The sequence below is a fragment of the Ornithodoros turicata genome, chromosome 3, assembly GCF_037126465.1.
Source record: "Ornithodoros turicata isolate Travis chromosome 3, ASM3712646v1, whole genome shotgun sequence".
Classification (NCBI taxonomy): Eukaryota; Metazoa; Arthropoda; class Arachnida; order Ixodida; family Argasidae; genus Ornithodoros; species Ornithodoros turicata.
In genome coordinates this window covers 51,893,401-51,916,196 of record NC_088203.1, presented here as the reverse complement: position 1 = coordinate 51,916,196, position 22,796 = coordinate 51,893,401, and the positions used below count along the sequence as shown (strand labels likewise).

At 44.2% G+C, this 22,796-nt stretch overlaps 1 long non-coding RNA gene across 2 annotated transcripts in view; it reads left to right on the top strand.

Annotated features, from left to right (window-relative positions):
• The window catches only part of LOC135387061 (uncharacterized), a 191,439-nt gene that overhangs the window by 12,199 nt on the left and 156,444 nt on the right, over nt 1-22,796 (top strand). Inside the window, exon 4 of one of the 2 annotated variants that reach the window (XR_010420818.1) lies at nt 11,182-11,334. This is a non-coding gene — a long non-coding RNA (uncharacterized LOC135387061). Of the gene's footprint in view, nt 1-11,181; nt 11,558-22,796 lie in introns of those variants that run through there. The other variant, XR_010420817.1, reaches the window with a different exon arrangement.

Below are 22,796 nucleotides of genomic sequence, written 5' to 3'. Positions count from 1 at the left end.
CTTGTGAACAGGGAATATCTTACTAGAAAAGACAACACTTGTGTATTGTTTGGGAAGCAAATCTCTTTATTTACATTTTCCATCAATGAGCAATGTTGGGACCCGGTGCAAATATAAATGTCAACAAGGAAAATACTTTCAAACTATTCCTATATATTCAAATACAGATATGACAATTCTCTTTTTGTTCCTCAGCACAGTACAGCTTCAGAATTAACGAACTGTACACAATCAGCAATCTTAAAATATCTCAAGAGGGGAATCACATAAAGCTCCAATAATAGGCTGGACAATCAAAGCCCAAAAATGGAGACAAAATAGTTCCAGAAAAATCAGAATAATTGGTTGCCATCGTGATGTGTACTACTTTGTACAGTTCATGAATTGAACATGGTACCTCATAGCATTGCCTCCGTATGAGCACTAGAACAGGCAACTTTCCAGGTCGCTCTTTTCGTGTTTGTTTGTGGTCTTTTCCTTCTTTTTTAGCAATAGCAAACATGGCCATGGTGAAACATAAGCAGCCAAGGACAGGATGAGACAGCTACAATGCAACAGCGAGCTACTGCTATATTTATTAGCAGACTCTGGAATATACATGCTGCTAAACAAATGACAATTTAACCAACAGAATAACAGACAAGAAAAAAAGGGTTACATATATTCCCCCTCTCCTCATTTCACAGGCAGCCGTTATATCACCCTGAGTGTGCCCGTGCGTCCCCTTTGATATAACGTATCTCGGGCAGAAGTAGATCCAACAGCGGACTACTTGCACATGCATCTGTCTTGGACTTCTCTAACCACTTGTTGTTTAAACGCAGCCTTGATCTCTGTGTTCTGGAAATTTAGGGAGCATCCAGAGTCCCTGCAATGTATTGACAAGTTTCTCGAGGGCATCGAAAGTCCGTCCTTGGCTGCCTGTGTTTCACTATGGCTCTCAGATACAAACTACCCCATTTCAACACAGTAGGAAACACAAATTTGTAAATAGCATCTGTTGATTGCACTGTACGTAACCCCCCACCCACCCACCCACCCACCCCCCACCCCCATAAAACGACCATAGTGGATACTGCATCTTGTGTGATAATGTCAATAACACAAGAAAGCTTGATTTGAAACCAGCCTTACTTTGTAGAAGTAGTAGTTTTTGTGTGAAGCTACGCAATTCCTGCCCATCAAATAATTTAAACCTTATGTTTCATCTGCCAGCATGACAATCCCCTGAAAAGCAATTCTCTCTGGGCTGGACCTACCGGTTCTAAAACCTATCCCTAACATGTGTAGCATCAGGGAGGAAAACCAAGGGGCAGGGTGGAAAAGACACACACACACGGGCTATGCTCTGGCTACTAAAATGAGCATGTTCCAAATTAATACAACATGGCTTGACACGATACGCTGGTGAAAGCAAAGGAATAAAATAAGTAGTTAAATGTACGATACGTAAACACTTGTCATAATATGACAGTTTCCTTCCTGCATTCATGCACTGCCATTCCTCCCACTTTAAGGAAGCACTGAACTATATTACTGCATTGTGTGGCATTAAATGCTCCTTTGACAGAACTTGAACACGATCACATAGCACAGAATAAAAGTACAGTGATATAATTTGCGGCTTTTCATACACGCCTAATGGCCTCAGCAGTAGTGCAGGAAGGCCACTGCTAAGTTGTGTTGAGAAACACTGCTTCCTGGTAGCCATGTCTAAATGACACATACCTGACCTGATCCAAAGTAACCGTTCTGAGTCTGGAACACACAGAGAGAAAAACGCAACACACACCACAACATTAACAGATAGGCAAATGAGGTGTGGCGAGCTCCACCTTGGGACAAAGTCAATAAGTAATTCACGAAAAGTCAATGAGTGCCTGAAATGTAATATCCAGGAGGGTCCATTTTCAATCCCTGGTGCTAGCACTGACTGGCTTTTTCATGAATTATTTGTTGAAGTTTCGATGCGCCTGAGAACATGAACGACTCACCAACCACTGAATCTTCATGAGGTGATGAGGTTCGTCATCCCAAAGAGGTTTCCTTTCTTGCATGTGTCCTTAGGGTTGCTCACCACTGCAGAAAAAAAAAGACAACAATTTAATGACAAGAAATGTATAGTCGTGTTTACTTTATAATGATTTTGCACAACAGAAAGAAGACAGTTGAGAGCATCTAAATTTTAATGAGACGAGACTTTCACGCAGAAGGCTGCACTACTTCTGGTCTAACATGAAGTTAAAGAAAAGAAGAATATATAAGACATGTTGTAAGGTAGAGAGTGAGGGTTGGTGCAAACATAAAAATAAAAATAAAAACATATATAATAAAATAAAAATGGGGTACAACTCCATCAGTTTCAAACAGACAAGGGATGAATTGTGTAGCATAATACATAAATGACCACAGTGGTCAGGCTAGTATTTGGCACAAAAGGTGTTCACGGGCGACACATTCAGGGAAACCGTGCTACAGTGTCTTGTCAACTCGTCCCTTGCCGGCTTGAAACTGATGGAGTTTTACCCCCTTATTTTATTATTTATGTTTTTATTTTTATTTGTATGTTCGCACCAACCCTCACTCTCTACCTTACAACATGTCTTATATATTCTTCTTTTCTTTAACTTCATGTTAGACCAGAAGTAGTGAAGCCTTCTGCATGAAAGTCTCGTCTCATTAAAATTTCGATGCTCTCAACTGTCTTCTTTTTGTTGTGAATCTCTATCGCAGGATACTTGCACATTGCTCTGCTACGTACTATGATACGTACCTTCTATATCAGACAGTGAAGCTTGTACCCCCATTCACAGGAACCAGTGTTCGGACAGCAAAAGTGCTTGAATAGCAGTCAATTGGAATGGCGACCTTTGTTTTACACCCTGAAAGCAGAGGTTGTAATGTTGAGGGTAGAACATCGAAAATGGTTAAAAATTGGGCTGTTCGGTATTTCGGGTCAGATTTAAGAGTGGTGCGAAGATGTCTGCATGAGAGCACCAATGAAAAGTGGAATATAGGTGAATACTCAAATTATAACATCACATTGTCACACCTGTTGGTGGCAGCTAGACTGCAACTAACGTGTCAGCAATTTCTTCATGCACCAGATGCAAGCCAGACCCTGCTATTCATTTCCGCCTTCAGCGTGCACCTGTGGTAATTGACAAGTTAGATTATCAACACTGTTGTGTTGTTAGTCGTGGCTATATTAGGGGAAGCTCAGTAGGACAGCTGAACAATCGATTCATGAAGCTTACTATTTTTATATCTGAGCCTCGACTTACCTTTTGCTCTCGTTTTTTGCCTTGATCCTCCGTGGCATGCTCAAAATCTGTGTGTCTGGCATCTCACTTAGGACGATTTCGTGCTGAGATTCCAAATTGCTTCTGGAGTCACGCGTAACCTAGGATAAAATTTGTGGAGGAAATCCGTCGAGTGGAAGTCAGATAGTTGCTGTCAGCCAATAGACTTCGCACAGCTTGCTCTTTAGGCAACCTGTAATAGGTAACACTTGAATGCTCCAATGAATTGTTCTAACAGCGTAGCACCGTCGCATCTTGACAACTTCGCCATGACATATCATGTACAGTTGAACCTCTTAATAACGAACGTCGATTTAACGAAATCCTCTGTGTAATGAAAAATTTCCATTGCACGAGCACGTCCCCATAGACGCCAATGTATTTTTGAGCTCGATTTAACGAAATACGTTCATTTGGTCACCTCTATTTAACGAAGTCCCTGGGCTCTTCTGCGCGTGTCTTTCCCCTTGACCACAAAGAAAAGGAGGAGAAACTTTCTCTCTCCGTTGTCCTTACGCGAGTTTTTGTTGGTTACTTCAGTTGTCACGTGCTGGAGGCACGAATGTGCCGACATGTGCGTCGCCTCCGCCGGTAATCGGTGCACCGACGCTGTTTCAAAACCGGCGCGAGGGTGTCTTCACACCCGTTTTCGGACAAGAACACATGCATTGCTGGCATTTTTTGCTGACATCTCGCGAAGTCTAATCTGCTTGTGTTCATGACGACGACAGTACGTTGCGGTTTTGTGCCCATTACTTGTTTTTGTTCGCGCCGCTAATTCTGACGGTGGTAAAATGGGCATGATGCCGCTGCCGTTCAAGGTTCCATCGGCGCAGACGTCTACGTGACATGTACCCATTTCTCGTTCTTTTCGGCGGTGTACTATTGTTCTTTCCGGACGTCATGAGTGCAAGTGAACCAACCAAGAAACTTCGATACGCGAGCGCGTAGGAGAAAGCAGTCGAGGTTCATCCGGAGTTACGAAGGTTATGAACGCTCAGAGTGACATTGTGCACAAATTATGCGTTATCTAGCATTATGTAACGAATAAAGCTTGATATTTTGTGCCCTTCTTACCTTAGTACCTGTTTTATGACAAATGACGTTTTGCAGAACGCGCGGCGCTGGTAGTGCAGCAGCCATGTTTGTTTAACTTTGCGTGTTCCATTTAACGAATATCTCGATTTAACGAAACAAAGAGTCAGCATTTACAAATTCGTTATATAGAGGTTCAACTGTATCATATTGCTTCAGCTCACAAAAGGCAAGGTCAGCACGAGGAAGTGCGGTTTCCAAACAATGTCGTGCCGAAGAAATGTTCACATGCTTTGTTTCTCGCTTGGCAATAACAAACAGCTGTTTGTAAATGTACGATGCACAGAGAATGAAACCAAGGAAGCCAAGCGGCCAAGACAAGAGTCCATGCCAAGCCAAAGACAGATAAACCTAGAGCAGTGACGTCGGTGTGCCCGTCCGCTGGGTTTGCCGACGGTCGGGCAGGTGGGCGGGGAAACTAAAAAAAAAATGTTTTCTAACAAACTACAAACAGTTAGACCAAGATATTTCGCACACATATTCAGTGTTCGCTAATGAACACAACGCGAGTATCGCTCAGTTCTGTACTCATCTCTGTACTTCAAAATCGGCATATCTGACCTTTAAGGATGCTATTTTATCTAATTCTAGTAAACTGCGGGGAACTAATTTTTACATTAATGAGGATTTTTCTGCCGGTGTCCGGAAAGCCCGCGGTGAACTTGTCAGGTTTGCTAAACAACAAAATGAACGGTACCAGCTACGGTTTCATAAGCTTGTCATAGGTGATAAGCAGTACACGTTTCATCCTCAAACAAACAGTGTCAAAGAAATGTCACCAAGACCACGTGCTGCAAAAAACTAAATGAATCTATGCCGCTGTCTATATTATGTTTCAATGCGAGAAGTGTCTTAATAAAAAAAAACAGATATTGAAGCAATGCTTATTAAACGAGATGCAGACATTGTGGCTATCACGGAAACCTGGCTCTCTGATGATATTGGCTCCGATGAGATATTTTCTGATGAATATGTAGTTGTTAGGAAAGGAGTATATCGGAGCGGGGGTGTTGCGTTGTTGTTAAAGAAAAACTTGGACTTTTCTGTCCTTCCTCATCCCAATTTCGAAAGTGTTTGGTGTAAACTAAATACAGCAGTTGGAAAAGTGATTGTTGGAGTTGTTTACAGGCCCCCAAATGCTGATGTATCCATGCTGGAATCGTTAGATAACTAAATGAGCACTATTTTCAAGGACAACCACAAAATAATTGTATGCGGTGACTTTAACTTAGCTGGTGTTGACTGGAAGTCTCTTACTAAAGGCACCTGTAAGGGTAAGCATAGTGCTGATGCGTTGATTGACTTTGCTTAGAAATTCAATTTACAACAAGTAGTGTCCTAGCCAACTAGAGTTACATCAATGACATCTTCCATTCTTGACCTGGTTTTTGTCAATCGACCGTTGACTGATTTTTGTTGTGATATTGTGGACGACCTTTCTGACCACAAAACTGTCCTGTTTAATTGCTGTCTGTCACCATCTAGAAAGGATTCAAACAGATATGTATCTTTTTATGATTTTGAAAGAGACGATGACACTGTGATCATTGATCACTTCGCCTTAGAATTTGATAGGTTTTGCAATGGTAGCCGAGATTGACAGCGATGGGGTCTGGTTGATGTTCATTGACATTGTAATGTCCTGTTTGGGATCCCATGTTCCTTTGCGGAAGAAACGAGAGGAAGAAGGAGGCCATGGATTACGCGTGAGGTTATCCACATTAAGTGTCGCATAAATAGGTTAACTAAAACGGGTCACTCTGATACCGAAGGTGTTCTAGAACTGAGAAAGCTTCGTGACACTATACGCAATAATAATTTTATACTGACACCTGCGTGGCTTCGTGGTTAGTTCTCCACAAAAGTTCAGGCGGCATATTAATCCTTATTGGTGAGGTACTGTTTTACCGGCCTCGAGTGTGAGTCACACTGCAGATTCGTTTAATGATCATTTCGTCTCAGTTTACTCTGTTGATGGAAATACGAGCCTACCTTATAGTGTTGGCAAGGTAATTCCTCCAATCCCAGATGTGGTCTTCAGCTCTCCTGGCATCTTATCCCTTTTACTCAGTCTAAACGTAAAAAAGACTGAACAACCTGATGGGATTCCAAACGGTTTCTTGAGGCGGTACGCAGGGTGGGTTTCACTTTACTTATAGTTGATATATCAGAAAGTATATGAATCAGGGCGCATTCCTCGTGCTTGGAAACTTGCGAAAGTTATTCAAATTCCGAAAAAAACCCAGGCGTCATCCGTCAAAGATTATCGACCTATTTTATTGCTGTCAAGTTGTTCGAAGATTTTCAAGCACATAGTTTACTGTCACTTGTCTAGTTTCCTTGAAGAACATTCTGTGAGCAGCATCCGTAACAAAAAGCAGCACGTCATTTGCATCCACATACTCGTTGAGCATCTGAACACAATCTACGAATTGCTGTGCCACTGTTGAATGATTGACCTTTGGAAGCACTTAGACTGTCAGTAGGTAACTTTTTCCACATGTGTCCAGCCCAAGTGATCCGACGACAGCACAGGCTACGCAGCGTCCTGAAGCCTACGTTGTTTCATCTATGGATATCCACACTTTTTTGTGAATTCAGATTCTCAAGGATGTTTTGTAGGGTAGGCTGATAGCAACGATGCAGGTAGTCGTTTCATGTTGTCGATTCGTGAGGCATTTGCCGACCTGTCTACTTCTCAAAGAATACCCGTACCTCAACGATTTCCAGCTTCTAAAAGGGAATATTTGCAACACAGAAGGCCCTACAAAGGTCCATCACAAAATCAGAACATTTGGACGTAGAGGGTGCATTTTGGTCCATAAGTTGCTGTATGCAACCTGGCTTTCGTTGACAGGCCTCTTGGTGCTTCACTGCCTTCAAGTGCTTATGAACGAGAAAACGTCTGTCAGCATTTACAGCTTTCTCGCATGCCACACAAAACAAGACGGATCCGTCCTTCTTGAATGTGCCTTTGAATTCAACTGCCAACTGTTTCAGACGTGAAGCCATCGTTTTCAGCATAGCCACACCTTACACAGGGAGCACAAACCAAGTGAAGAGAGCTCTTCCGTATTCTGCCTGCTCACTTATATTGTGGAGTGAACTAGAAAGTGTGAGCGGGAAAGGGAGACGTGCTGCTGCAGCGTCTGACCCTGGAGTGGCGTCGTAATGTCGCCTGCCATTGCACAGTTCATTGTAACAGCTCAGAAGCAAGCAGCGAGTCGCAGTTAAAGAAAGCGTTGTGGTGAAGCGTTAGCAGACTTTGCATCACCTGCAGACTGTTTAAAACCAGAGGCGCTCCGGTTACTCATGCAGCTGTGTGTCCAGGGCTGACGATAGGGGTAGGCGAGTAAGGCGACCGCCTTAGGCCCAGCGCTTGCATAGGCCCCGCACACGAAGCCCTCAACCAGGGATTACTTTTTTAAAACTATCAAGTATGCACTTAATCGCACGCGCGATCTTCGACTAAAACAGAAATGAGAGAAGAATGTGTTATGTGCCATTCTGTCATGTGATGAGAAAAAGTCCCACTTTTAAGAAACACCCGCCAACCCTGCAAGCTATACCGAGGATTTCGCACTCTTCTCTCCTGCTGCCATTTGCCATGCTGCTAAAATCTCCCACTGCGAAAATCTTATAATTTCTTATATTTTCATTACTGCTGGTGTGAAACAGGCTCCGCGATGTGCCTTTGCCTCAGGCCCCGCACACCCCTAGCACTGAACCTGTGTGTGTGTCCATAAGCTCTCCTAGAAAAGTGTGTGTGTCAGAGCTCAACCAGGCAGGAAACCCGAGAACAGCAGAGCAAAAATTATGCAGTACAAACAAGTAAACATGGATGAAGACATGCAGATATGTGCTGCCATATGTACTTTTACAAATTCTGCAAAAGCATGCAAATATATGCATAACGAAACACATTTTTTCGTACTATCCATGCTTGGAAATGTGGGGAAATGTCAGGGTATTCGCAGAGACACCTACAAAATAAAATGTGTTTGCATAACATGCGTTGACATGTGATGATGCGTGACGTGAGACGAAATTGGGGGAGCAAGGCACAGGGATCCTGTTTATGCAGATTAGTGCATTAGACATCAGACGCGTTTGAATATTACAACAGCACACTGCTTGGAACATGATACAGACAGCACATGAACCACATCATGTGAGGTAATAAGTTACCTACTGTATGAGAAGACGTACTTCAGTTGCGCACACTGTTATGTGGCAGTATTAAACGTATGGAAAGTTAATGGGGGATATGTTTAATGGTCTAGGCTGTGGGTCAGTGATATGCATCAAATGTTTGTTTGCTTACCTTTCATCCCTGGGCTCATCTAGGGCTTGAGCACGTTTGAAATCCAAGAAACAAAATCACTGTGTGTACACGTGAATGGCAGAGGCACAATGGTCAGACGGGGTCAAAGGGAACGGCGTTTCCTTCCCATTCAACGACTGTCCATATGTAGGAAGTCAACCTTTCTCAACCACATTTTCATCATGCAATTGACTATCCTTGAAATGTTTTCTTAACGTGCTAAAATGTATACGAGGCAACAATAAATAATTAGCTTCTATTTGCACTAATATAATGATGGAAACTTACTGAATAAAGGCAACACAGTAGCTCTGCATTTAAAGTTCAGTGTTGTCAGATGTTGACTTATCTGTCTTGCATATCATTCCAGCAGATATCAGAAATTCATATCTTTCTGTTTTTTTTTCAACCACATTTTCATCACTTTGCCCTTACAATTCTTTGTCACAGACTATATAGAGACGAATATCGCATCACATCCTTCATGATTAGGCAGGTACACCTGATTATCTCGCGGTACATTCTCGTAGTTTGAACACAGCTCACCACAGAGAGGTGTGTGTCATTCATCGCATTTATATCTTTATCGTTTTGTGTTCCCTACCACTGTTTGAATGTAATAAACACACACAACATCTGCCTCTCCCTGCAAGGAACTGATGTACCAAAAATGGGGAGAAAACTAAGGGGTAAAATGGATGTAAAAATGGCGTTTTGTAAGGCTATTCTTTGGATGAGTGAATAGGACACAGTGAAGGTTTGTTGGGCATGCATGGATATTCAGATACTGCTTAGATCGCTAGGAAGCTAACACCTGTGTGTGAAAACAAAACCGTCATGATGTTCTCTTTCCAAGAATCGAGGATTTCTGAAAGGTGTGTGGAACAGCGGCCTCACCCATGCACAAAAGGCAGGGGTAAAAGTTCTGTGCCAATTGTACCTTGCCGTGCTGCATTGCATTTCTTGTGCCAACTTACGCCTGGGAGAAAAAACTATGCCAAAATGTTTTCCCGCCACCAGACAGTCACAACGTTAGCATGCGTGCAGCTGTTGTCACACGTTTTAGTCCCTTGCTGGCAATCCTGATCCAGTACAGTCCAGTGTTAGTCAAGCTAAGCCAATTTAGCTTGCTGGTTGCTGTTTGTTGGTTGTCTGTTGCTCTCATGTGGTTCTGGCTGTGTCACGTTTGTTTGTGTCCGTCTTTTCGACATAACGTAGAACAATGAGCAAGGGTGAGTGACATCTAGTTTTGCAAGTCCCAATAATGCTCTTTCAGCTGTTAGAGAACATCGTGCGATGACTGTTGTACTTTCCAGAACGAAACACCCGGTTCAACTGTGACATTCTCAAACGGTGACCTTGTTTCATCGCGGCGTCAACCGTGTGTAAAAGGAACAGATGCATACTGCATGTCATGTTATGTATTACGGTGATCTGTTGCACACAACACAGTGCTTCGGCTCTGATGTGTCACACTTTATTAAACAGCACTACGGAAAACGCAGAAAAGCACAGAAATAGCCATGGTATAATTGAACCTTGGAAGCAAAAAATTCCTGAAACTAATTTGCAGGAAAGCACATTAGAAGTAAAGACTATGTTCTTATTTTCATTTATTGCAAATTCCCTTCTCCACACATGGGAAGATGTTGCTACTCAAATTTATGCTATATTTTAGCTTTGTGATGTTCTGAAAGAATTTCTGACAAAGCTGTCGTTCACAAGGGTTTCAGCTGCAACAAAAGTGATACATTTATGAGCAGCTTTTTCTAACCAGGCATTGAAGGTGAAGCTCCATTTTGTGAAGAATGCTGCACAGCTCGTGTGTAGTGCATGACATGTGAGCATTCATGAGCTCTGGTTTCTAGTCATTGTGGTCCTTTTATGTGTTTTTAGGTGAAATGTATTTTTTTTACGCTGATATGTTGCATTTTCATGTATAATAAACCCATTTTAGTTAATGTCTCATACTTCTGCATGATTTTGACATATTCTTGGTAAATGGTGCCACGTTTTTTATCTAAAAGCACACAAAAGAGGCACAGCACGAGCCCCAGAATGTCAGTTTCTGCTACAATTCACTTCACATGTGCTCCAAAACACTGTCTTTACTGCTCCATACCTCCTCCGAAATTATACTTTTTCTGCTCCAGTTGCAGCTTCAATAGTTCAGACCCCACTTCTACACCTGTAACAGTGACCTCCACCCACCATTCTTTCAGACCTCATTTGTTGTGTCATCAAATCAAATCAAATCGAATTGTTTCACAGGAACGCAGTTAATTTGTTGCAGAACACGTTGCAGCCAAAAATTTAAATAATTTGGGGATCACCCTCTAAGGTGTGATCCCACTAGTTAGATTTATACATGCCTGACAGCATGCAAAAGAACTTACAATAATTACATTTACCAGCACACTTTTTTACAGATGTTCTCTGACAGCATCTCGTCTTTTTCAGTGCATCGGAAGTGGAACTACTTGTGGTTGTGCAGTGCTGTGTGGGTGACTAATGAGGATTCTTATCAAGGAACATTCTTCTACATATTTACGTTCTTGTGCATGGGTGGAGTTGACAGAGATGCTTTGTAGAAGTACGAGAAGAATTTCTCAAGTAAGCGCTATAAGTTCCTATTTCTGGCAGGTACTGCTGTCGACAAGTAGCTCCCTTGGTCGCCATATTGGACAAATACAGCTGAGAACAGCTGCAAGAATGCTGATGCTACAGGAGAGAGGCTATAACATGCTTCAAATGCAATAGTAGCGCCACACATTTTTGAGTGGCTGCATAATGCCTCATCTACAAATACCGTGAATCTTGTTTATAACGAACTCGATCGTCACACAAAACACGTTCATTGTAACCAAAGTTCGCTATACAGTTGTCTCTTGATTATCCGTACACCTTTTGAGTCATCGGTTTTTGGATGGATAACGAATTTCTGGATAGCAGAACCAAGAAAACCTTTGGGGAAGCATTGAAAAATTGGGAAACCTCTGTATAGCTCCAGAAAAGGAAACAAGAAACATATTGTGACTTCAGAAGTTCATGGGAAGTGAACTGCCTGAAATTTGTAGGCACGCGTGTGACAGAATTCCACAGCACCCCCTGCCTCACCCTGCTGTTCATAGAAGGGTAATGTCTCAAAGTTGGGCCCACGCACATGTTTTTGTCTTTTTGCAAATGTCTTTGGCATAGGCCAAAAGACAGGCAATGCTTTCAGATGGCCTTGACATTGACGTTCACATGTGGCTTTCTTGCACCCGGTGGATACAGGGCACCTCTCCCTCTTATCGTCTGCCATCTCTACCGTGTGCCCGCACACACCAAAGAGGAGTGACCTCTGAAGAAAGGGGAGTCAAACAGTACAGAATGCCCTGGTGAGATGTGACCCTTTTCAGGAACAATGCGAACACAGCACATGCCAGCGGCAGAGGACATTCACTTTTCCAGATAAACGAGCCAGAATGACCTAGGCTCTGGAAGGTTGGTCCCGTACTTGTTGTCCGGATATAGATAACAAATTCCGTATAACCAAGACATAGCCCAATAGTAGCAGGTTCGTTCCCGGGAATGTACCATATTTTCCGGTGTATCACATGCACTCTTGTACAGTGGACTCTCGTTAAAGCTCAGCTCCGCCGATTTTCGACTGCGACAGAATGGAGCCATGCTTGGGCTGTACGTTCGTTTCTGGACAGGGAGCATACATGTGAAAAACTTTCACCCATTTGTTTGTAGTTTTTAAGAAAACAATTTTTTAAACTTCCCTGGCACGGTGGTCCTGTGGTCGGCAAACCCTGACCAATCCCGGCTTCGTCCTGGCTTAGCCGCGCTCGTGGCTTGGCTGACGCCAAATCGTCGATGCGATGGCGGAGATCTATGGGCGAAGGTGAGTGTTTTGGGTGTGTTCCGTGATAATTGCTGTCGTTAATAGCCTCAAAGATAGTTTTGCCGGTCTTCTTTAACAAGCCTTACAGGATGGCCTCGTTGTGCAACGACGGCCGTCGTGAGCGGACATTCTGTGCCCGCACTGTGCTTCATGCTACCAACAAGACCTAACACCTAACGTGTGACGTACACTTACGCATTCTCAATAGCTTTGGCAGCGCACTATGCGCGGACTTGCTGCGCGTGCAGAAAGCACCACCAAAGCTATTGAGAACGAGAACGTGCTCGAAGACGAAGTATTCCTTATAAGAAACATGATAAAACGGTGCGAAGGTCCCCGATAGCTCGTGACAGCTATTTCAGCACGATACAGCGGCCATGACGGAGTGTAAACACAAACTGGTTGCCAGGCAGAGCTGGCTAGGTGTGGCTATCCAATCCGCGCAGTTCCAAGTATGGCGTCACAAGTGGAACCGCCGCCCGGTAGTTTTTCTCAAATTTCTCACGAAGGAGTATGGAAATTTGGAAAGCAATGTGCGTTTATGAATGAAGTTGGGACCACAGTTCTGAATATCACAACGTCTTCATACTTTCGGAACAGCAGCGGAGCTGCACTTTAATTCGAACTCGAGGGGGCCGCGGTATTTGTTCGAATAAACCGGAGTTCGAACTAACGGGAGACGCTCTCCTGGAAGGGGGCTTGGGCGCAGGGAGCGCATGCAGATGTGTCGCGACGCACTTCGAGTCATATTTTACGTTCGCGGTACCGGTGTCACTTCAAGACGCATTTACATTGGCGTAATTAAAATCGTTACAGCTGCCGAACTCCGCCGCTACCGTCGTTACGTTCCCGATACGGCGGAGAAAACTCCCAGAGCGTCACGGCCGCGCGTTACGACTTTGAAGGAAATACAGGACTTATATGTTCACAAGAATTCACTTACAGAAATTATGAAGCGACTTAAGGTTGAAAGCAGTCAGTATTTCGCTCTTGCAACTGTTTCTTTTAGCGGGACTGTTAGCATCGCTTTTGACTCGGACACAAGTTCAAGAGTAGCATCCGCATTTTTCTCTGAAGAAAAATGGCGCACTGTCATATCCAGCGCCGATGCTACATCAGATGCACTTGGTAAAGGCACTGGATCGCGAGACAGGTTCGTGACTTGAGTCGCCTGAACCCGCCGTCGCTAAGCCGGCACACGCGGCGTCGATGATGTCCGCGTCAGTTAAGAGCCCAGTCTCCACGCCGTCATCTCTGCTGACATGGTGCACGTTAGGGAAATAAACAATGTCATTGAATGGGTTGTAGAACGATATTGACAGTCGCGAAGTCATAAAAATGAGTGACGGCACGCGCACACACCTCCTCCACCCTCACGAGGGTCTCAAGAGGGAGAGAGAGAAAGAGGAGAGGGACAATGCAAGCGTTCGCGTAAACTCCTTGCTGTCGTGAAGAGGGGAGAGCGTCCTTGAACAGCGCAAAATGCGGAAAGAGGATGGGAAGAGTACAGAAGGTCAATAATCAGGGAGATATGGGGCGCTGTGACCCGTTCCTGTCTGACGCACGAGCGCTGTTTGTTCGAATTATGCGGTGTATACGCTCGTCTGTTTGAATTACCGGGAGTGTCTCCCCATTGAAATACATGTGCTTTAGACGGGACTTGGACGAGAGTTCGAATTATCCGGAGGTTCGAATTAAGCGATTTCGAATTAACGAGATTCTACTGTATAACACACACCCCTAAAAACAGGCTGAATTTGAAAAATGTTTGATATATAACGCTCACCGCAATGGTGCTACAAGCTTGTGTACTGCCACCAGTATACGCAACAAGCCAAGCGGTGTATCATATATGAATATGCTATATTTGAAATACATTTAGCCAAATCTGTTAAACACCGATGCAACAGTGCCATTCTTCTGAAATGAATTCAAGATATATAATATTCATTTATACGTCACCAACCTGAAAAGGAACTCTGCAGGAAAATGTTTCCGTGTACAACGCGCACAGTTAGATAACACACAGGTCCTCTTGAGAACACTTTTTTACTGTATAACGCACACGTTATACGCCAGGAAATACGTTAGTTCGGATAACAAGTTTTTCGGTAATCTGAACTCTGGGTAAGTGAAACATCACCGTAGGTGAAAAAAAAAGCATGAACTGACATGAAATTGCTCAGAAAGCATTTTTATTGGAAGAAGTAGGTTTGCCTGTATACTACTGTGGAGGCAACAACAGCACGCTCGAGGCCCTTCAGGCCGTCAATATGAGATGTGTCAAGCGACTTTGCCTGCATGAAGAAGCGAAGCTATGTAGCTTAGCCCATCTGCTGTCATGATACATGGCGGACGTAGTCCTTCCTCCTGATTTTATGATCTTTGTTGTCAATGCGCCATTAAACTCCCAATCATCATCATCATCACCTTCCTCCTGATCGTCCGACGTCTCTTCGCCTGTTGCCGCAATTGCTGCCCGCACCTTAGCAACGATTGCGTCGTCGCTTGTGTCCAACACAGCTTGCACGTCGTCATCGGCGGTCGTGAAATCAGTTAAAGATTCACAACCACCTGTCATTTCAGCGGCCACGACTCCATCCCACAGAAGTGCGCCATTGTTGCACCTTCCAAAGTGTTCTTGAACACCGTCGCCATTCGCGTCATTCATGCCCAACAAAGCCCTTGTGAATCTGGCTTTCTTGAAACAGTGCTGGAGGGTCTCCTTCTCGAGAACACAATTCATTCTCAATTTTGCCTATTCGGTAGGTGATATCTTTTAGAAGAAGTGTGATGTTACTCCTGATTTCGTGGTTTACATTGATAAAAAAGTAAAGTTTTCACGCAGTGATGGTTATATTGTGAGCACTGCTTTTTCTATTGTAGGTGTGATAACCAGAATCACGCAAGGTTTCAGTGATCCACGTAGTTTTATTAGGCATTATTAGAGAACACTAATCCAAGACAATTCCACACTATGGAATTGTCTTGGATTAGTGCTCTCTTCCCATATTGAAAGTGTGCAACACAGGTTCATACATATTGATTTTGATAGGTATCCAGGGTGGTGGTATCAGTATTATGAATACAAGAGAATTCTTAGGAGATGAAAAATTGACACCCTTGACATAAGACATATCAAGCATGACATCTCAATCATGTCTTGCACTAAACAATCACTACAAGATGAAGCAGACGTGCCCCTGACGGACTGCGTTCCTTGAATCGTGTAAACAGAAAGCAATACCTTGCAAAAGTTTCAGCAATAAGATGCGGTTTCTCCAACCCACTTCTGTGACTGTCCATGATAGATTTGATGCGTACACATGCAGCGTGATATTCTCTGGCATATTTCCAACATCCCTGAAGAATGCATCATCAGCTTGTTTTGTACGTACTCATGGTATCACGCCCTATCACGTCGCTACAGAACTCTAGCTCGTGCTCTAAGCTCGCTGTATATTCTATAAGAAGCCATACCAAAAGATGTTCTATTATGTCGATGAAATTTCAACTTTTTGCATGGAATGTGCCTTAATTCCTTAGAGAAACGAAAGGGATGAGCACATTTCTTTAAACAAACTTTTGGAACATACACGTTGATCCCTTCTTTGACCATAGTTGTAAACAAATCAACTGCATAATCCACATTAGTCATACTCGGAATTGCGGATCAGTTCAGAGAATCAAATATCTATACATACTCTAGCTGTTACCTTTAGAGAAAACATAGGAAGAATTGAATATGTTATCAGTTCGGGGTGAAGAAGGCAGCAGGGATAGTAGGAAAGGTACATGCCAGACCTCCTGTTTCACCAGTGGACCAACAACAGCTCAAAAACTATTCACATCAAAGTTCATTAGAGCCAAATCTGTAACACACAATGTTGCTGTGAGCCACTGCATGCCTAGAGAATTTGTAGATCAAGCGGGACAGAGCAAGGGTCTGTGCTGAGCGGCTGCCAGGAATGAACTGGGGCACGTTCGTTTATTCCTTGTCCTTTTTGCATCCTTGCCACCGAGGGCGCTACAGGGTCTGTCCAGCCCTCGCAGTAAGAAAACTAGCCACAGTGTGAAATCAAAAACAGAAGGCATACCGATAGTTAGTAACAGCACCTAGAGTACCAGAGTAGGCGACTTGCATGCGGTGGTAGCAGCTACATTATAGCGCCTGGGAGAATAGGGAGCAATGACGTAAACCAGGATCGGAAAAACCTTGTAGTCTGGCTCTCAAAACGAATTTGAACAAGATGTGTTAAAACCCTTTAACGGGCGCTCGTAGAACGCACAGCTAAATATTTTTTAAAATGTATTTATTCGCCTTCCAGAAGCCATAAAAGTGTAAAAATTCAAACCCCAGCTCCCTACGACACTTCCTTTAGGAATCATGACAAGTCAACGATTTTGATGAGGTGCCCGTTTGAGGGTCTATTTGTTGCGAAAATACTGAAAACAGTTGCTCCCGGATTTCGTGCAAATGAACACTTTGCACTTTGAGCATGTCGTGCTCGAAACACCGTGTAGGCACAAAGCACACCGTCCACGCGATTGGGATTCGTCATGGACCGCCCAGTGACCACATTGATCGTACCGCTTTGGAAATGACATCTGTGTCACTGTCACTCCCTTCCACATCAGAGTTCTCGGGGAAGCTTGGGACACGGGCGATAGTCTGTTCCTTGGCTCTTCTTCCATAGAAAATGGTCGGTTCCATCACTCTGCGAACATATCAAACTGGATATCTGTGAACTGAACAGGTCCCAGATGCCTTTATAGACGTAATCAACGCCATCAACTACAGGGAGCTAACATAAAAAAAAGAATGAATAATCGCTGATCTGACATAGTGCTCATTGACTGCCTTACCCCTGAGCAGGCTCTTCGACTATTTCGTAGAGGTAAGAAGTGTGTGATAGTGGAGAGCGCAATGATACTAAGGCGACAATCTTTTCTCTGGATGTGCTATAAGAACAACGCTACCACCAAAAAAAAGGTCTGAATGCATCATTATCTTGCCAAAGATGATCGTGCTCCGAAGTGCGTTCCTTTTTGGTGCGTGATCGTCGTCTTCCTTTCTATTTGCCACACACGACACTTATCGTCATGATACTTACTGAAACAAGAGAACATTATTTCAGAAACTGAATGTAGGTGTCAGCACGCTTCAATGACTCTCCTCCTCAGAGAACGACGCTTTTGAACATGCTCAACCAAATTGAGCGGTCAGTTAACGGGTTATGGCAGCTCGTGGTATTTGAGAATGCAGGTAACATATCAAACCTTCGTGCAGATATGCAGGAACGCATTTCCTGCCTGGACTGGTTACTCACAGATAAAATGGTTAAAAAGCAAACGAGCTGGTGGCTAAGATCCATGACGAAAACCCGAGACTGGGAAAAGACGAAAAACAGACGACACAACAAAAAGTCTCAAACACAGCTAAAGTTTAATCGACAACCGCACACTTTTAACACATCAGGTGGAGGAGGAGGGACAGTGCAAAAGGCTCGCCAAAGCAGGGCCGAAGGTCACAGACGCTTTGCTGACACAGTTCCCAGCCTCCAAAATTGACAACATTTCTCTCAAAAGCCTCCCGCTGAGGTCGGTCTCCCTGGCCTTGACAAAGGTCTCATCCCATATGGGACAACAATTAAAGCAAACTTTGAGATGCTTTGCCAATTCTGACGACTGGTCCTCATTTTTCACCTTCGAAGCGTGCTCCCGGAGCCTGTCATTCAAGCAATGTTTCGTTTGGCCGATATAGCAAAAACCGCAAGCAAGAGGTATCTGATACACCACATTTGACTGGCATTGTACATAGCTATTTTTATGCGATTTACAAACTTTGTCACGCTTCTGGAAAGGACAGAGAGCATCAAGTCTAAAGCAGTTTTTAAACACAACCCGGACACCAAACGTTTTTGCTACAGCAAGGATGTTATGTGAGACATTGTGAAAATATGGGATCGCAACACGAATCTCATTATCAGTGACAAGTGGGACACAAGGGGAAATTAATCTACTAAAAACAGACTCAAGAGCGCGAAAAAGCATTGCATTGCATTAGAATAGCCTGCGAGCCGCAGACACTGAAAGTTTAAGGAAATACACAACTGATGTACACAAGGCTTCCTCAAAGTGCTAGACAGGAGGCCCGTGACAACACTAGGTTTTACATTCTAAGAATGACAACTGCTAGCGGGTAAAAGTGGCTTAGGAGCCAATTTTCCATACGACCAACACAAAGAAGGTGTTAGCAAGAGCCTCACATCAAGGAACTGTAGCACAGCATTGGTCGGGTGTTCAACAGTGAAGGACAACTCAGGAGATGTTGCTCTTATCAAACGCTCACAGGCGAAAATATAATCTTCAAAAGTAGAAAGTAGCAGCAAATCGTCTACAAAGCGCTTAACAAGCAGTTGAGCACGGGGAACTGTCGCCTCCCCTGTGGAAAAAGGAGGCGTCCTGCTATAATGCTGGCTTCTTTTGTCAGAGCTTGACTGATTGTGGGTTCGAAATGAGGCTGGGGTGGTACAGGCGAATAGTCCGCGGAACCGATGCTGCTCACGTATACCTGAAACAGGCACACTGTGGGACACAAACTCTTCTCAGAGGGATCAGTTAACCAGACAAAAAGGTGCCAGTAACTAACGGGTGTTCCGATCTGCATTGCTGGTGCCAAAAGACCGGAGCAAGTCAAACGAGGGCTAAGCGGTCTGCAACTCAGGAGTATGTCGGAGCCAAAGAGTGGCTTGACCACTGCACCATTAAAACGGGAGAACGGAAGTGGGTAGCAATTGCTTTAAAGCGATGAGAGTCGAAAAAAGAAACGAACACACACACACACGAAAAAGCTGACATATGCCACTAATCAGACTGTACAGACAGCAAATGAGTTGCTGGGGCCGCTTCAACCCGCTCGTTTACTAGATGAAATACACATTCCATGCGAGGATGGTTTTGGCGAAAGCCCCACGTTGGGTGCCAATAGACTTATGCATAATTCAGCGCCATCTCTCGAGACGGCGGTAAAGCAGCTCTCAGCTGCCATCATTGTGGTGCCTGAACTTTCACGCTCGCGGGATGCTTGTATGTAGTATCTTTGTCGTTGCATCACAGAAGAGCTTCCCATGCCACACCTTGCTCAGTTCCGGTCTGTACCTCTCGGGCAGGTGCTAACAGCACCTAAGAAAACTATGAGAAGGTGTATACTACCTATTTTTCGGATTCTAACGCGCCCCGAATCTATTGTGCAGGTGATTTTTACGAGTTAGCCGCAAAAACAAAAGTTGAAAAATGCAACCCTGCTGGGTAAACAATGAACAAGCGTTTATTCAGCATCACTATCGTCGTCAGAAGTTTCTTTGTCGCTGCTCACAGTTCACAGACAATCGTACTCCGTCGCGTCAAGTGCGATTGTGATACCGTATTTTTTAAATGCGTTCTGAACCGCGTTGTATCCTTTGCACATCGACTTCGAAGCCAGAATCTGCACTTTCTGTTTTCTCCAGTCACTGACGTTGGTCTCCGGCACAGAAAATCTCCTTGATGCTGCACGGTTGCCCTTCGTTTTCGCACAGGCAATCACCTGTCGCTCGAACGAAGCCTCATAGTGGATACGCTTTTGCTTCGTCGGTTAAGATCCAGATTAGCGTCGTGAGAAAGACCCGGCTATGCACTATCAGCAGAACTGCATTTGCGTTGATGAACGCATCGGCGTGGTTTTAGGCGGTTCAAGACACACCACGTGCCTGACCACGTGGTACGGACCGGGCCAGTAGGGACTACAGCCGTGCCCCCCGCTCGCGTCGCGTTTTCGAAGTTCGCTCTTCGTGAATTGCTTGCACTCGATTCTAACGCGCTTGCGATTGTAGGCCGATTTTTTTCCGAAAAAAAGTGTGCGTTAGAATCCAGAAAATACGGTACTTGTTTCGTTCGTGAGTAGCGTAACCGTAACAGCAGACGTGGTAGCAGGCCCCCCGATAGTGGCCTTCTTTTGGAACTCTTTCGCGAAAATTCGCGGCTTGCCACAGGTCATTTGACATGTTATTTTTACTGTTATAGGTGACATTCCATAATTTCCCGTCCACAAAAACGCTGTAAGGAAAGGCTCGGAGAAAGCAGTGGCTTATTGCCATCAAGCGTGCCAACGAATTTGATGTCGACAAGGCGAAAGTGTGCACAAAGCATTTTCGGGAAATGGACTTTGTTCGCAGTGTTGCAAGCGGAAGAAGACTGCTGGTTGATGCCGCTGTACCATCGATATTTCCATTTAACCAACAGGCGAAGCCAGGTAAACCACCCTGCACTAGGGTCCCACTGTAAAGTTTTCACGCTCTGGATTGTGTAGAAAGCAGTGGCAATGTGGACGAAAGTAATGGAACTGAAAGTGACAGAAACGAAGACTACAGTGAGGTTCCCATGATGGACGAGTTAGAGACATCAGTTCAGCAACTGCAGCAAACGGCACACAAGAACACAAGCGAGTCTGAAAAACAAAAACGACATATAGATAGGGCTTGAGGTTTTCGGGAAATATTTTTGACAGAATTCGGGGGGGGGGTAAAAATCGGGTGAAAAGGGGCATGCCCAAATTCAGGTGGAATCGGGTGCAAAAATCTCGACAAGAGTAATCTCGACAGGTAAAAATCGGGTTTATTGAGTAACGTTATGGTATACGTACTGAAACCAAAAAGAAAATACACAGCAGCATGAATGAATACTGCATATAGGAAAGTAGAAATGACTAGAAGATGACTGCACAAAAGTTCAAAGGATCTGCAGGTGAGAGGCTGTGCCAGCTTCCTCTGTGGCATTCGAGGCAGGCGATTGACGAAAACATGCCAGACGCATTCAAGGAAAAGTACCCATCAACAAGAGTAATAATTGATGCAACAGAAATGAAGTGTGAGGTGCCAAGCTCCCTCGTGCTCCAGAGAGAAACATATTCAAACTACAAATCAACGAACACCTTCAAAGCATTGATAGGAATTTCTCCAGATGGATATGTAACTTTTGTTTCACCGCTTTATACAGGCGGCATTTCTGATGTCGAGCAGGTAAAGCGTTCGGGATTTTTGTCTTTACCATTTGAAAGGGGTGACTCCTTAATGGCCCACTATCTCCCCTAGGTGTCAAACTGAATATCCTGCCATTTTTAAAAAATGGGCACCTCACAAGTGCTCAGTTGGCATAAACTGAGGATATTTCTTCACTTAAGATGCCTGCAGAATGTCAGATACAGAGAGACAAAACATTTCAAATCTGTTCTATCTCCGGACACGTAGCTCAGCGTGACTGTCCGCATTCATTCCATCGTCAGCTTCCACTTTATTTTCATCCTCGTCTTTCATACACAACGCTGTCTTTGACAGGAGCATTCCTATCTCGCTTGCTCCGTTCGCTAGCCAAATCTGGACAGTTTGCGCCATTCTAACCAGTTTTCAGTCACCGCTTGTGAAGTTAACTGCGCCTGACATTGTAAGTAACTAGTCGGTGATGAGCATGGTACTTCAAATCGAAAGAGCCCTTCTGTGATAAACTGTGTCGTATGTTCTATGTGACAATATCCTCAACTGAGACTGTTATGCCTATGCTCTGCCTGTTTCGTGGATCTTGTGTGCCAGTGTTTGTTATTTTGACCGCGTCTCTATGTATGTTCCTCGGTCCTGTGACTTACCCGGCTTTGTGCTCTTTCTCTCTGCTTTATATGTTCGATTTCGATGCTAGGTAGTCAAGGCTAGTCTAATACAGTAGAATCTCGATGATACGATCACGGATGATACGAATTTCGGGATGATATGAATTCTTTTCCGGCCCCGACATGATTGCCTATTCTTCCCATGTATTCGAGTTGGGATGATACGAACGCGTTATCTTGCCTTTACGGATGATACGAACGAGCCGAGGATGCGACAGAGGTCGTTCCCGCGAGTCATGCTGCTCCTTCTTTCGAAAAGGGAGGGCGATCCTCACCATCCTTACCACGAACTCCCTTACATCATGTTACGCAATGCAAGCAATGACTTTCCTTTTGGTGGTGGTGGAGGAGATAAGATCGAAGAGATCGAAGGAACCTTATCACCTTAACTCTGGTCTGACCTGTTTATCCCCCCCCCCCCCCCCCGCAACAATAAACCGCGAAGCTGGATGACATCGCTATGTCGGAAAACAGCGACCAGAA